General features: G+C 41.4%; 1 pseudogene across 1 annotated transcript; it reads left to right on the top strand.

Moving 5' to 3' along the window:
- The first annotated feature begins 14,857 nt into the window (after positions 1 to 14,857).
- Positions 14,858 to 16,883, top strand: LOC307176286 (importin subunit alpha-1-like; annotated as a pseudogene). Its single transcript has one exon. The product of its transcript is annotated as an importin subunit alpha-1-like (transcript).
- The last annotated feature ends 209 nt before the right edge of the window (positions 16,884 to 17,092 follow it).

The raw sequence follows: 17,092 nt of genomic DNA, 5'->3' as shown, positions 1-17,092 counted from the left end.
GTAATCTTTTCTTTCTCAGTAGCAGATGAGGACAGTGCAAAGAGATTCCTTTTTCATTCAAAAGTCAGCTAATACTGGCTGCCTTTTTAGCATAGGGGCTGAGGTTACCTTGATAAACAAGGCCCATGGGGTCCTTGACCTCAAGATGCTTACATTGTTAAGGAAGAAGTGAATAGTAATTAATTGACCACAATGTGATAATTGCTGTTTAAAAAAAAAAGTTTCCCTGGTGGCGCAGTGGTTGAGAGTCTGCCTGCCGATGCAGGGGACACGGGTTCGTGCCCCGGTCCGGGAGGATCCCACGTGTCGCGGAGCGGCTGGGCCCGTGAGCCATGGCCGCTGAGCCTGCGCGTCCGGAGCCTGTGCTCTGCAACGGGAGAGGCCACAGCAGTGAGAGGCCCGCGTACCGCAAAAAAAAAAAAAAAAGCATATATGAGAGTACAACGGTGATACATCTTAATATGGAGTGTTGGATAAGGTTTTCAGAGGAAGTAACATTTCAAGAGGAGGGAATAGCAAAACTGTCCTAGGAGGGACGATGACCCCATTAGGGAAGTGAAAGAAGATGACTGTGGCTAGAGCAGTAGAGAGTAGGAGGGTACAAGGTAAGACGGAGTGTAGGTGATGGACAAGTCAAGCAAGCAGCAGTGGGGTATGACTGAAGCACTTCAAGCTGGTGTGTGTGTGTGTGTGTGTATGTATGTGTGAATCTTGCAACAGTCTGAAGAATGGATTGGAAAGGAACATTTACAATGTAAATGCTATGTAAGTAGTTGCCAGCATAAAGCTAATTCGAGTTTTGTGTTTTGGAACTTTAGAATGATTATTTTTTTGGATATTTTAAATTTGCAGTTAGTTGAATTCCCAGATGTGGAACACATAGATACAGAGGCCTCACTGGCTGTACAGTGAAATATTCAGCCATGAGAAAGAAGGAAATCCTGTTCTTTGTGACAACTTATATGGATCTTGAGGACATTATGCTAAGTAAAATAAAAAGTCAGACAGAGAAAGACAAATACTGTATGATCTCACCTATGTTTGGAATCTTAAAAAAAAAAAAACTCCTAGAAACAGAGAGTAGAATGGTGATTGCTAAGGGATGAATGGGTAGGGGAAATGGGGAGATGTTGGTCAAAGGGTACAAATTATCAGTTATAAGATGAAAAATTTCTGAGAATCTAATATACAGCACGGTGACTATAGTTTACAACACTGCATTACATACTTGAAAGTTACTAAGTGAGTAAATCTTAAGTGTTCTCACCAAACACAGTTATATGTATGTCAGTTATATCTCAATAAAGCTGGAAACCCCCCCCCAACAAAGTAGATGCTTCTTTGTTTAGCAGGGCCTGCTAATAACTTTCTGGGTCTGCAGAGACAGACCTGGATGGTTGGAGGAGTAAAGTTAAAATGCTACTGTTCTGAATAAAAACCCCAGAGGAATTGGGAGATGTACACATAAACGGCAGGGTGATGGTGAGGGGGGAGATAGGCACCTAAGATGAACGGTACTGGAGAGACTGCAGAGGGTCAAGGCCAGTAAAGAATTCCCTATGGAGATGGGCATTTGGGAGACTCCAAAGCCCACTTTAAATTTGAAGCTGGTTTATCTTCTGTGGTATCTTCTACTCCTAAACTTTCAGAGCTGGTCTGGCCAATTCTACTGCTGGGGATCATTAGTGCTTGGGAGAAGAAAGGAAGATGGGATGAAGATGGGGACTGGCATGAGGCTGAATATGGCTCCGGCAGTAGGTAAAGCAGAGATGTAAGGTGCAGTGAGAGCTGGTTCATGAGTGGATATGAGTCACATATACTAGAGGAAGGGGACCCTTGAAAGATGGGGAGGTAGACATTTGGGTAACTTAAGCAATAGCAATAAAATGTTGATAATTATTCTAGTAGAGAAATTGCGAGTTTCTTTGGAAGAACATAGCAGAAGCATATAAATTATTCTAGACCATAGTTTTTCTTGAATAGTGTACAATACCTTAAAAAACTTCAGTTTTAAAAAAAATATTTATTTTCAGCTGCAGACTCTTCGTTATGGTGTGAGGACTTCTCTCTAGTTGTGGTGCGTGGGCTCAGTAGTTGCGGCGTGTGGGCTCAGTAGCTGCAACGTGCAGGCTTAGTTGCCCCGTGGCATGTGGGATCTTAGTTCCCCAACCAGGGATCAAACCCGCGTTCCCTGCATTGGAAGACAGTTTCTTAACCACTGGACCACCAGGGAAGTCCCAAAACTTCAGTTTGATGAGAGTAAAAAGGCAAAAGCAAATGAAAATACAAGAAATAACATCAAATAGATACACAAACAAGTACAGTGGCAAAGAGTTGCTGAAATATTTTGAACAACAAAAGCTAGGTGCTATCTGGAAAAGCTTCAGGAAATAAGAAGCATGATGTTCCACTGGATGTGGCAGTTTCAGTTTTATTGAAACTTCAAGATTCCTTCCACTTTCCTGTTCTAGGACGTGTTGACCTGAAATAAAGAGGTGGCCAGATATTTCTCCAGCAAAGATGGATTTATTCCAGATCAGCAGAGAATTGCAACCATGAAGAGACACATGCAAGTCCCCATGCAGCAAGGAAGGAGGACCCTTTCATAGTGGAGAAAAGGAAGTTGGGAGGGCTGAAGTAAACAGTCCATGGCTTTTCATTGGCTGAATCCTTGCCAAGGAAGAAGAGTTCGTCTTCTAACTGTTGATCTTCGCAGTCATCGCGGGGCACGAGAGCTCCCCCTTCTGGTCTCTCGACTCTATTTAATTGAGATTTCTGTTCAGTAATTTTTTACAGGCTCCACTTGTTTATTGCTTTGTTCCTGCTATCTTATTCACAAAGCCCCAAAGGATGCACAGGGATAGAGGGAGGTGAGTCTTCCAGGTGCCTCTGCCCCTCCACCTCAAGATTCTTGGAAGAAATAGGCTGTAAGCAATGATTTGGGGAACAGCAAGTGGTGTGTGGAAGAGAGAGGGGAGCAAAGCATCCTGAGTGGCGGGATAGAGCTGCTTGCAGTCATAGATGAGTCACACAGGAGGAGCAGTAAGCTTGGCTCACCAACCCGCGTGTGCTGGGAGGAATATCCAGCTTATGTGCTCTGAGGGTGTACTACGTGCCAGGCTCTGAATGACATATTTTACATACATTCTCTTATTCTTTCCTCTCAGTCACCCAGGGAGCTGTGCACTATTATTACCCTCTTTTTAAAGATGAAGAAATTGAGGCTCAGGGATGACTAAATAAAGTTTTCCAAGTCACACAGCTGGTAATTGCTAGAGGTTTTAAATCCCAAATCTTGTTCAAATCCAAAGCTCACTCCTGGAGCCCTCAGGCCAGTGAGATAAGGCAGCACAGGACAGGGGAACAACTGTGTCTGTAACATCAGCATCTGAAAGGCACGTGTCCGTCTACTAGGCTCACAGTGAATTCTGTCAAGTCCTGTTTGAGGTGCAGAACACTGTGTACATCAAGTCATTCTCATTTAGTAGATTGGAAGGCTGAAGGGCAAAAGGTTCAGCCTTTAGTGTAAAAAAAATGAACAGCCAAGCCCTATTAGGATTTTGCTCATTTCTGGGGTAGATTATTTATTTCTGTTACATACTCAGCAGCATTAAGTTTCTGCACACTTAATTGTTTTGGGTCTCAGAAGAAGCTTATCTGTGAATAACAGCTATGGAATGCGGCTTGTGAATAATAAAGTGAGAGTTTCATTTTCCAGTTGTCTTATTCCATTGCTGTTGAGTTTACATAGACATCAAGGGAGCAAGGATTTCAGATTAATTATGATAGAGCACATTAAATAACACAGGTCAGTGGTTGCATTACTTATGTGGAAACACTTTCACTGGATCCTTTCAAAAGTAGGTTTTAAACAATATCCTCAAGGATTTACCTCCAGACTAAAAAAAAAATGCATTTAATAATGCTATTTGGAGGGATGTGTTTTCATTATCATTCAGTAATAGCCACATTAGAGGCTTTCTCTGATGGCTCAACATTTGAGTATATCTCATACCCACAAGCCTAGTGCATTAACATCTGAATCTAGCTCTGCAAGTCTTGTGCTAGAAGTTTGGGACAGATTGACGCTGCTCTTAAGATCATATTTTAATTGTTGTGGCTGAGAACATTGCCACTGCTTTCAAAATCTCCAGGAACTCGTTTCTTTTCTCATCCAGGTTTTCTAGAACTCTTCCTGAGCTTCATTACATCTGCCAAAATGTACACAGGAGTGCTCAAACTCATCTATAGAGGCTAATCACTTTTATTCCTAGTAAGAATATCTTACATTCCTTCTACAACTAGCATATGAAAAAAACCTTCTGACTTTACGGTAAAATAACGAAGAAAAATATTAAATCTATTACTGTAAGGAACGGCACCAAGAAACGGAGGAAAGCTTAAACAAGCTTTATTTGGGAAAGCTCGCGGGCGAGGTTCACTGGTCCGAAAGAAAGGGGCCAGAGAAGTCGCGCCCGGGCGAGGTTTTGGGCAGAATTTATAGGGGAAGAAGGGAAAGGGGTGTGGTGAATCCGGGAGGGCGCAGGTTGTTCCTTATTTGGTGGTCTCTTCGGGTATCGTGGCGATATCCGGTGCCGGTTGCATCAGTCTTGGGACCGTTAGCCCCGCCCCTCGAAAGGCGGGAAGGCTGGGCCGGGTGGAAAGTCCCCAGGTCAGTTTCTGGAACTGGGTGGTCCGGAAAGTTTTGGCCTGATGCAACCTGTGAGTCTGATTGCGTTCCCCTGCCTCGGGCCAGTTGTCCTTACAATTACCAGGTGAATGAATATAAATAGTTAAAAATAAATTTCTCTTTCATTGCTTGGCCTCTGCTAGTTTAGAATTCCACCATTTGGAGTGGTTTAATATTTGAGAAGGAAAAGTCTTGTTTTATAAATACATACAGACAGACGTACAGATGAACAGGAGAAAAACAAATTTAATTTTGTATAAGCAAGAGTCCAAAAGATATGACTCAAGGGCAAGTTGGGCAATTGAGGCTTATATGCCTTCCTGAGCTAAGGAATGGGAAAGGGCCTGGGGCTTCACAGGGGAGGAGGGTAATTCACAGATGATAGGAAGAACAGATGGTTGGTAATTAGAAGTTTACCCTGCTATAGAAATAGGTCTTTTGGAAAAAAAAATTACCTCTGGTAATAGCTCTTTTTCTGGTCTAGGCTTCCTATCTAAAAGTCTTTTAGGTAGTTAAGGGAGAGGTAAAAGTTTTTCCTGAGTCTGCTGGGTCTTGACTGCCTTCAGCTCAAAATAACCCAGATGCCAAAGTGACATATTTTGAGGTCGTCTCTTCTGCTCCCCTTCAATTGCTATCACTTAAAATGGACTTTTTGTATCTTACCTCATATCCCCCAGCCAAGATTTAGATTTGTAAGGAAAGAATGTTGCTCACCATTCCGGTTCTACAAACATCAAGTCGTTAGCTACTGCAAGTGCTGATCTACAAGTACACCCTGAAAGGAATTCAGGATGAAGTATTCTGTGTACTGGATATATGAGCCCCTAGATGGTTAAGATGTATATCTAAGGAAGAATTTCAAAGACCCCAGATTCTTGCGTCTTGCCATACCTAGAAAAGCACTAAAGGACTTCCCTTGTGGTGCAGTGGTTAAGAATCTGCCTGCCAATGCAGGGGACACGGGTTTGATCCCTGGTCTGGGAAGATCCCACATGCCGTGGAGCAACTAAACCCATGCACCACAACTACTGAGCCTGTGCTCTCCAAGCCCATGAGCCACAGTTACTGAGCTCATGCGCCACAACTACTGAAGCCCAAGTGCTCTAGGGCCCACGTGCTGCAACTACTGAAGCCTACGCGCCTAGAGCCTATGCTCTGCAACAAGAGAAGCCACTGCAATGAGAAGCCCGCGCACCGCAATGAAGAGTAGCCCCCGCTCGCCACACCTAGAGAAAGCCCGTGCACAGCAACGAAGGCTCAACACAGCCAAAAATAAATTTTTTTAAAAAAGCACTAAAATCATTGACTGGGATATCTGATCTTCGTGACTAGCAGTAACCTTTCACTGAGATCTTGACTGCATGTTCTCCCTAGCCAAAATTCACATATATATGTACTGGCTTCTCCTCTACCACTTCAGAGAAGTTCCTAGGAGCTATCGGAGAGGCTGTCTCCTGGGCTACAGTCCTCAGTAAGACACTGAATAAAACCCAGCTCATAGCTCTTACATGGTGCAGTTTTTAAAAAGTAGACTGGTTGTAGGAAAAAGAACAATAGTTTTAGAAACATTTTGATTATTTAGGTGTCATTTTTCTAGGTTTCATATTAATCAGACAGATTTTCTAGATTCTTGACTTTTTCTCCTTTCATGTTGTCTGTTTTATTTCATTTTTGCTTTGCAGGCTAAAATACTTGGTTTAAAACTCTCACAAAAGTAGGCAATTACTGCAATAGAGTACGATAACAATTCATTAAAACTCTTGATCAGTTTAGGTCTTTCCTCACGTTCCCTCAGCCTTATCTCCCACATCTTTTAAAGGAATTTTATACCTAAAATATTCCTTTTTCTTTTTCTGTGTTTGAATAAGTGCTCTGACCAGCTGTGTGACCTTGGGCAAGACACTTAACTTTGCTAAGGCAATTTTTCCTCATCTATAAAATAAGAACATAGTTTGCTATCTTTGAGGCTTGAATGAGGAAGTGTATGTGAAGCTCTCCGTGAGCTGTGAAACCTTATATGGACACCTATGAAGTATTAATAACCTTCCTGTCCTGCTTTCTAATGTATTGAATATATACATTTACGTCTTCCAATTTTGATGTCCACAACCTGATATCTCAGATAGGCTTCCATTACTCAGTATTGCTGAGAGAGCTCTCTAAAATGGAGCTGGGAGGCCATTGAGGAAGTGTGACTTGTGCACATCTCAGCTGGATGAAATCTGAACTTTGACCTCGTATTGTCTTAACACAGTCATCCAGGCAGATGCCCAATATTCCAGAAACTCAAGGTACTTATTGGACTGCTTAATCCTAAATAACTCATGACAGCTTATCCCTTAAGAACAAATATTTCCTTTCTCGCATCAGAGTCAATCATAATTCTTGCCAAAAACTTTAACAGCCTTGTGGATTTGCCTTTATATAAACCCCTGACTCTTCTCCTTCTCTGAGCACTCGTTTGATTTTACCTGAATCTCTGTCTCTGAAATTGCAATTCCTAAAACTCCAAATGAAGTCTTTTCTTACTGCAGTCTTCTGGGTTTCTTGGTTGACAAAGTCTAGGTCAAACACTCCCCCAACCCGATTCTCTTTTTAAAGATGTGCCCTGGGCTTCTCTGTTGCAGCCTGTCACTTTCCAGCTCTGTGCTCGTCATCCACATGGGAATGGTTTATCCCTTTTCAAAACTCTCTTCCAGAAAGCGAGTTGGTCATGCTTGCAGCTCATTACTTCTCAGATTGGCTTTCCTTGTATTTTTTCTCCCTTAAAAAATGTAGAAACAATGCTTCTGGGACCTTGTTTGCAAAGATCAGGCCCCTCACCGCAGGTATCCAAATCTTGTAAAACTTTTATCTCACAGCCCTTCAGCCATTTCTGCAATGTACTACTACCTTCACAGAGCTACTGCAAGCCTCCAACAGAGCAGCTGAGTCTGCACATCTGAATTTGCAACAGAACCTCCTACAATGACCTGATGACCACTGATATGGTGAAGGGGGGGAAATATACCACCCTGAAACATGCCTCTATGACATATGGATTGTTTTGAGTTGGTTATTTTTAAGAAACAGCAAACACAGGTGAAGCTCGGAAAACTGAGAAGTTATCTTTTGTAAGAGACATTTACATTTCTAAGGGAAATATCCTCCTCTTTCTACCAGGAGGAGAGTGTGATTCTAAATCTCCAGAAACTCTTATCAAAGGAGAAGGCAACAATTTAAATCTGTATAACACGTTTACCCTTGTTTGCTGTGCTTTTCCTAGTAACCTCCCATAACTACCCCCAACCCCAAGGTCTTCTTTTGTCTTTAGCTGAAGGTGGTATTTAAGGTAGTAGCTTGGGCCATTTTGGGGAGTTACTCAGTTTTCCTGAGTAGCTCCCATGTGTACAGGAGGTACAGATGTTATTAAACTTCTGTTAGTTTTTCTTTTGTTAATCTGTCTTTTATTATGGGGGGGGGGGGTGTGTGTGTCTCAGCCGAGAACCTCTAAGGGTAGAGGACACTTATTTTTCCTCCCCTGCAATGGAAAAGTCTTGTCTCTGAGAAAACAATTTTGAAGCAAGTTCATTAAAAAGAAAACTTGAAAAAAATTTAAAAGTAGAGACTATATCATGTACAATCGAGGTACTCTTTCCATCAGGCATAAAAAAGGCAAGGGATGTTTTTGATTATTGAATCAGTGCCTAGAGACTATAGTTCTATTTTATTAGAATTTTCTCTTGGGTTTAATAATATCTTGCAAGGAATGGAGTTATATTGGGTCATTCAATATTTAGAAAAAGGAACTTGTTGAAATGCTAGAATTCCAGGATGTAAGTTTTCTGGGAACTTGTCCAATGTTGGGACACTGGGTAAGTGAGATCATGGAACTTCTTAGAATTTCTTTAATCTTTGGAGCCTTGGCTCTGTATTGAAATGCTGTGGACATTAACAGATGCGGACCATTCACAATCATGTCTAGACCAGAGGAAGGGATGGAACTTGTTACAGAGGTCGGGTGAATGACTCATCACATCTTTATTTCAAGAGTTCTATTGTTGGGACTTCCCTGGTGGCACAGTGGTTAAGAATCCGCCTGCCAATGAAGGGGACAGGGGTTCGAGCCCTGGTCCGGGAAGATCCCACATGCTGTGGAACAACTAAGCCCGTGCACCTCAACTACTGAGCCCGTGCACCTAGAGCCTATGCTCTGCAACAAGAGAAGCCACCGCAATAAGCCCGTGCACTGCAACGAAGAGTAGACCCTGCTCGCTGCAACTAGAGAAGGTCCACGCACAGCAATGAAGACCCAATGCAGCCAAAAATAAATAAATAAATTTATTTTTTTAAAAAGTTCTATTTTTTTGTGATTTCAGAGATCTGACTTAAGCATTACTACATGACAACCACTAGATGGCAGGAGTGAACAACATAAAAAAGTACAACCTGGCTTCTAACAGGGAAAACTTTACCTCTCCTCCCTCCTCTCCTTTTTATAATCTCTTGCCTTCCCTCATTCCTCTACTTTTCTTCTCTCTCTCTTATTGTATTTGTATTTCTAGTTATAATTTTGAATAACTGATTCTCAAGAATCACATAACTGATTCTAAAGAATCAGATCTGAAAAACAGGCTGTTCCATGTACTTATAATTTGAATACTAAAGCACAGTTTTTTCTAATTCAAGAGGTCTTATATAACTACTTTCTACTTGAGCTGAGGATAAAGCTTCATAGGTTTTTGATGCTCAGAAATCCTCCTGTTTCTGTCCCAACTGGCAGTCTCACACTGGCAGGCAGAGGGGGTGGCTGTGTGCAGACAAACGGGGCTGAAGGAAGAGAGGGGAGGGGCCCTAAGGCCTCTGGAGCTTTGTGTAAACCCATAAGCCGTATTACGTCTCTGTGATACTATGAAAGGAGTAGTTTGATAATGATCGAAGTGCTGTGCTGAAGCTATTCCTAAACACACACACACAGACACACACACACGGACATACACACAGATACACACAGACATGGACACACACACACAGACACACACACAGACACACACACACCCCTCAAACCCAAAAAACACCACAACTTGGCCATAGGCAGCACTTGAGAAATGAGCTATCATTTTACTAATCCTTTCAATGGAGGAAAATTCACTGGTTTGAATTAATAGCCATGCAATTGAGCCCCATGTTTGAGAGATGTGATTTAGGCTCTCTGTTCTCTCTCTTTCTTGGAGGCATTGTTCCCTGCTCAATAAATCTTCCTTTCATTTTTAAATTTATTTTTCTATTCTCAATGGCTTCTCCTTTTGAAGACTAATGTTCTGATTTCTAAAGGGCAGAATTTGAATTTTGTCCCCCAATCCCTCAATCACTCAAAGGCAGGCTTCAGAGAGCTTCTTGGAGGTTAGCGATACCTCCTGGGGTGCTCCTTGACTATCACTGGTAATCCAGGGGTTTTGCAAGGTATAGCTGTTATATTTTTTCAGACTCTGGGAATTAAGGAATTGAGGAAGAGCTAACCCTTCCTCCCTCTCTCTGTCCTTTGTCCTTCTCTCTGTCTCTGTCTCTGTCTCTGTCTCTCTCTCTCTCTGTCTGTCTCTCACATACCACACACAATACTCACAAACATACAAATGAGAGAAGGAAACACACTTATTCTAGTTTAAAATTAAACCTGGCCGAAACAAATGGGATTATGAAAATCCCCTTGAGACTGTCATCACCCTGTCGATTCACTTTTCTGCTGTTGCAGAAGTTAAATACCAGGACTTGATGAAAGATTAAGAGAGAGGAATAGCCTACAAAGTGAGGTCATTTCTGGGATCATTGGAATTTACTGATAAGAGCTACATAAGCTCCAACAAAACTCAGAGAATTCACGGTATAACTGTTCATTCCAACTGTTCTGTGTCTGAATTGCAAAGCAGCCCCGGCACAATTCATATGATCCTTTTAACTAAGTGGACTGGTCAACACTGTGATACTGTCACTTATCAGGATAGGTTCTTAGCCAAGGGGCTTAACACTCTGAGCTACAGTTTTCTCATTTGTAGAACAAAGTTGATAATGTCTACCCCATGGTGTTGTTCTGAGGGTGAAGTGAGAAAACATGAGTAAAGTGTCTGGCATTGTGCCTTGTTCATAGTAGTGCTTAACGAATAGAAGTTATTAATTTTGGAGAAGGGATGGAGGTGGACAGTGGAGTTAAACAGACCTCGGTTTAGATCCTCTACTTTGTCTCCTACAGACCGAAGGTCTCGGGCCAGCTACTCAATTCTCACCTGCAAAACGGTAATAATGCCACATCGTTTCCTGGGTTACTGTGCCTGCCATGTGGTAATAAGTCTACAAATGGTAACTAGTATTATTGATATTACCTGTTCGTTCCTTAAAATATTTATTGAAACCAAACCATGTTATCTGTTTAGGACAGCATTGGGTGGCAGGAGAGACTATACAAAAGAATCACGTGATGGTGTTTGCTTTCAAGAGGCTGACAGCTTTGCTGAGGGGTAAAAACAAGTGAAAACCTGGTCATTTAGTGTAACAGTGTGAAATAATCAACTGTCCGTAAAAAGTGATATGGTGCATAATCAAGTCTGGTAGATTGCAGAAACAGGAGCGAATGTTGGGGGTCACTATTGTTGGGGAGGACCTATAGTAAAATTCTGGAGGGTTTTGAAAGATGAGTAGGATTTGCAGATGTGGGGACTGAAATGGACAAATATAAAGTGTGTCAGCTATACTTAAAATGGATAACCAACAAGGACCTACTGTACAGCACAGGGAACTCTGCTCAATATTCTGTAACAACCTAGATGGGAAAAGAATTTGAAAAAGAATAGATACATGTGTATGTGTAACTGAATCATTTGGCTGTATACCTGAAACTAACACAACATTGTTAATCAACTATACTCCAATATAAAATAAAAAGTTTAAGAAAAAAAATAAAAAGTATGTCAGATTATGACACGTGCTATGGAGAAAAATAACAGGGAAGGAGCAGAGGGAGTGCTGGATGGTTTACAATTTTAAATAGGGTGGAAGGCAAGGCTTCACTGAGAAGTCCTCAGGAGAAGTTGCCAACTGAGCAAAGAAGATGAGGAGTGATCCAGGTGGATATCAGGGGAGAGAGAATTCCAGGCTGAGGAAACTCCAGGTACAGAGCTCCTGAAACAGAAGCACACTTGGAATGTTGGAGAAATAACACGGAGGTCTGTGTGGCTACTGTAGAGACAGCAGTGGGGAAAGGAGAAGGAGAAGAGGATGGAGAAGCAATATTTTAGGGTGGATGGTAGAGGAGAGTGGGAAGTTATGTAGGGCCCTGTGTTCTATTTTAAAGACTTTGGCTTCACTCTGAGTGAGAAGGGAAATCACTGAAGGATTTGAGCACAGGAATGGCAAGACCTGACTTCTGTTCACAAAGGCTCACTCTGGCTGCTGTTTTGCAAAATGGGCTATAGAAAGCCAAGGGTGGAGAAATTTGCAACAACACAGGTGAGAGCTGATGGTGTCTCGAATCAAAATATCAGAAGTGAGAAGAGTTTGGATTCTGAAATTCTGGATATATTTAAAACTACCAGAAATCACACATAAACAATGATCTCATGAGGTACTTTTGAGATAGTTAAGCTTCAAACCCTTGGCTTTAGATTTATTACATTTTAGAGGTGATGAGAGACATTGTAGGGTTGGTTGTTCTTGGTTTTTGATTGTTTTTTTACGTTGTAGGTCTTAAAATTCTTTCTTTCCCTTTATCTCTATAGCACTGTTCTGGTTTGATCCCTATCTTTCACCCTCCATTTTGTCTCCTTCGCTCTATGTCCTTCCCTCATCTTTTCATCCATCCATCCATCCATCTATCCATCCATTAATCCCTTTACCCTTTGGGAACACGTGATGTATTAAGTTTCAGAACTAGTGCTTGTGATTGAGAGATGAATATAGCTCATAAAAAACTCATAGTCTAATAACGGGGACAGGGAGGTAAACAAGAAAAAGTGAAACAGTTTGACAGGAGCTATGTTAGAGAGATTAAAGAAAAATGTGGCACAAAGAAGATGTTTAACACTATCTGCCTGTCAGAGAAGTCTTCCCTGTCCCCTTAAATGTAAACATTCACTAATGTTCTGTTCCTTCAACCTTTGTTTTCTTTTTCCTTTTGAGGTCGCATTCGTTCCCACAACTCTATTTATTACCTCTATGATTATATCTTCCAAATCTTCATCTGTAGCCCTGACCTTTCTTTGAATGCCCTCAATTAAATTGTGTCTTCCTGTCACCCCAGACCACAAAAAGCATTCTCCAAGTGGATGCTCAGGTTAGATTAAGATGCACTTGAACAAACAAATTTATTGAGGCTTAGAATGTAAATCACGTAACTACTCGCAGCAGCAATAGTCTTTTCAAAAATGACTAAAACAAACTTTTAAATATGAAGCATAGGGCTTCCCTGGTGGCGCAGTGGTTGAGAGTCCGCCTGCCGATGCAGGGGACACGGGTTCGTGCCCTGGTCTGGGAAGATCCCACATGCCGCGGAGCGGCTGGGCCCGTGAGCCATGGCCACTGAGCCTGCACGTCCAGAGCCTGTGCTCTGCAACGGGAGAGGCCACAGCAGTGAGAGGCCCGCGTACCAAAAAAAAAAAAAAAAAAAGCAACACTAACATACTGTATGATTCTATTTATATGAAATATCCAGTATAGAGAAATGCAGAGAGACAGAAAGAAAGACTGAAAGTGGTTGCCAGAAGCAGGGGAGGAGGGGAACTGGAAAGTGACTATTTAAATTGGTACAGAATCTCCTTCAGGGGTGATGAAAAATTTTTTAAATTTTTATTTTATATTGGAGTATAGTTGATTTACAATGTTGTGTGATGATGAAAATATTTTGAAATGATAGCAGTGATGGTTTCATGCCATTGTGAATATACTAAATGCTACCAAATTATACTTTGAAATGGCTAATTTTGTGTTACATGAATTTCATCTCAAAAATATATTGGCACAATAACACAAGATTTAAATGCAATATTCAAAGTAATGTGCTGTCAAGAATGCAGATTGGGACAGTTCTAATTTTCACATATGTCTAGAGAGAAATGTCAGGCAATTTGATCTTACTATGTAAAGGCTGTTCATCATTAACCTGGTTGAACACTAGAAAAGGAATTTTTTATGAATAAAACAAAGCAACTGACACAAGTTTAAGAAGCTTAGATAATTTAAATGAAGACAAATTTTCTCTTTTTGGATGACATTTACTGACTGGAAAGTCTGTTTTATTATCTTGAGGATTAATGTCTTAAAATGGCATTGCATTGTTGAAGGTACTGTTTTTCGTGTGATTCGAACTGCAAAAAAAGTCAGTTCAATAATGCAAATGTATAAATTGATTAAAGTCAGAGTATCTCAGCATACAAATTACTTCCTAGAGGAAAGCATTCATTTTTAGACTAGATATTATTATAAAATGAAAAAATTACAATGTTTTAAAATTATGGACAAATATGCCCATAAACTTATCCTATACTAACACAACTATTATTATCTTGTGTATTCCATTACAACTTTTAAAAATAAGATTCTTTTAAAAAGGATCTTATTTTTGGTCCTCAGAGGCAGAGACCTGAGTTTATCACATTTTCTGTCATAGCAGCGTACATCAGTGGTCTGTTCAAGGCCTTTCTCATTTTATTTTATGTTTCTTCTTCATTTTCAACCCTGCTCCAATTTCACATCCCCTTAGTTATTCTATTCTTTAATCTATGTTCATTGAGTTGTATACATACACACGTTTTGGAAATATATATTGTGCTGTTTTGTTTATCTGTGCTTTTACTTTATATAACGTATCATTCAGATCTCATTCACTCCACCTATCTTTTTAAGGTACTTTCTTCATGGCGCTATCCTTTGTGCTTTTCAACTCCCCTTTTGAGTTTTTTATTTCAACGATTGTATTTTTCATACTCAGAATCTCCAGATTCGGGCTACTTAGGATTGTGTTCCTGGTTCTTGTTTGTAACATTCTGTTTTGTTCCTTTGTGAATAAATATTTTATTAAAATTTTATTTTACTTAAAATTCTTATTTTAGCCAATCCATTAATTTGGCTTCTTCTACCAAGAAGAAGAAGTGTTGGGTTTGTTGTCTTTCTTCTATAGAACTTGTGCTCCTCCTGTTGAATTTAGGGAGTAGGTTCCAGGGAGATACGGTAGGGTGGGGAGCCTCTGATGTTGCCACCTGGGCTAGACCATGCCCTCTATACATCTCTTCCTCCCCAACACTTGATTTTGCCTTACCTCTCAACGACCCACTGTCTCTCTCCCTCAGGGCACAGTTCTTTCCCGATGATTGCTTGTCTTGGATAAAATCACCTAGACCAGTGATTGTATAACTTTAGTGTGCATCAGAATCATCGTTCATGCTTGTTAAAACATAGAGTGCTGGGCCCAACCCCCCGACTTTCTGGTGCAGTAAGTTTGCGATGGGGAAGAGTATTTACATTTCTAAGAAGTTACCAGTTGACACCATCCTTGGGCTGACCGTGGTGGATGTTTTGAGGGCAACCGACCCACAGCCTGTGCACCCCATACCACCTCCTGTGGAAGCTTAAGCTGTCTGTGTAGCTTTCTCCCTTTGTCTCATAACCATGTCCACCAACGAGAATGCTAATTCGCCAGCTGCCTGCCTTAACAGATTCAAGAAGAAGGGGAAAGGCAGTACAGAAATGAGGCAGCACCAAATAGAAGTTATTAATGTGGAGCTGAGGAAAGCTAAGAAGGATGACCAGATGCTGAAAGGAGAAATGTCAGCTCTTTTCCTGATGATGCTACTTCTCCACTGCAGGAAAACCACAACAACCAGGGCACTGTAAATTGGTCTGTTGATAACGCTGTCAAAGGCATAAATAGCAACAATTTGGAAAGCCAGCTCCAAGCTACTCAAGCTGCTAGGAAAGTGCTTTCTAGGAAAAAACAGCCCCCCATAGACAACATAAGCTGGGCTGGTTTGATTCCAAAATTTGTGACCTTCTTGGGCAGAACTGATTGTAGTCCCATTCAATTTGAATCTGCTTGGGCCCTCAGTAACATTGCTTCTAGGACATCAGAACAGACCAAGGTTGTGGTAGATGGAGGTGCTATCCCAGCATTCGTTTCTCTGCTGGTGTCTCCCCACACTCACATCAGTGAACAAGGCTGTATGGGCTCTAGGAAACATTGCAGGTGATGGTTCAGTTTTCCAAGACCAGGTTATCAAGTATGGTGCGGTTGACCCGCTGTTGGCGGTTCCTGATATGTCATCTTTAGGATGTGGTTACTTATATAATCTTACCTGGACACTTCAAATCTTTGTTGCAACAAGAATCCTGCACCCCCCTTAGATGCTGTTGAGCAAATTCTTCCTCCTTTAGGTCATCTCCTGCATCATGATGATCCAGAAGTATTAGCTGATATCTGCTGGACTATTTCCTACCTTACTGATGGTCCAAGTGAACCGATTGAAATGATTGTGAAAACTGGGGTTGTACCCAAACTTGTGAAGCTTTTAGGAGCTACTGAATTGCCAATCGTGACTCCCGCGCAAAGAGCCATAGGGAATATTGTCAATGGGAGAGATGAACAGACTTAGGTTGTAATAGATGCAGGAGCACTGCTAACAAACTCCAAAACTAATATTCAGAAGGAAGCTACGTGGACAATGTCAAACATCGCGGCTGGCCGCAGGACCAGATACAAGTTGTAAATCATGGATTAGTCCCGTTCCTTGTTGGCGTTCTCTCTAAGGCAGACTTTAGGACACAAAAGGAAGCTGTACGGGCTGTGACCAACTATACACGTGGTGGAACGGTTGAGCAGATTATATACCTTGTTCGTTGTGGCATAATAGAGCCGTTGATGAACCTCCTAACTGTGAAAGATACCAAAATTATTCTTGTTATTCTGGATGCCATTTCAAATACCTTTCAGGCTGCTGAGAAACTAGGCAAAACTGAGAAACTTAGTATAATGATTGAAGAATATGGAGGTTTGGACAAAATTTAAGCTCTACAAAACCATGAAAATGAGTCTGTGTACAAAGCTTCATTAAACCTGATTGAGAAGTATTTCTCTGTAGAGGAAGAGGAAGATCAAAATGTTGTGCCAGAAACTACCTCTGAAGGCTATACATTCCAAGTTCAGGATGGCACTGATGGGAACTTCAACTTTTAGATTGTACATCTGAGGCATAAAGTTGTTTGTTGCCTACTACATTTTGTATAAGTTTGTCTTACTGTTTCTCTACTAAGAACACTTTTTTTTTTTTTTTTTTTTGTGGTACGCGGGCCTCTCACTGCTGTGGCCTCTCCCGTTGCGGAGCACAGGCTCCGGACGCGCAGGCTCAGCGGCCATGGCTCACGGGCCCAGCCGCTCCACGACAT

This window comes from Stenella coeruleoalba (genome assembly GCF_951394435.1).
Source record: "Stenella coeruleoalba genome assembly, chromosome: 17".
In the NCBI taxonomy this organism is placed as follows: domain Eukaryota; kingdom Metazoa; phylum Chordata; class Mammalia; order Artiodactyla; family Delphinidae; genus Stenella; species Stenella coeruleoalba.
Note: the sequence above shows the minus strand (reverse complement) of the source record. Positions and strands in the feature narration are given on the sequence as shown.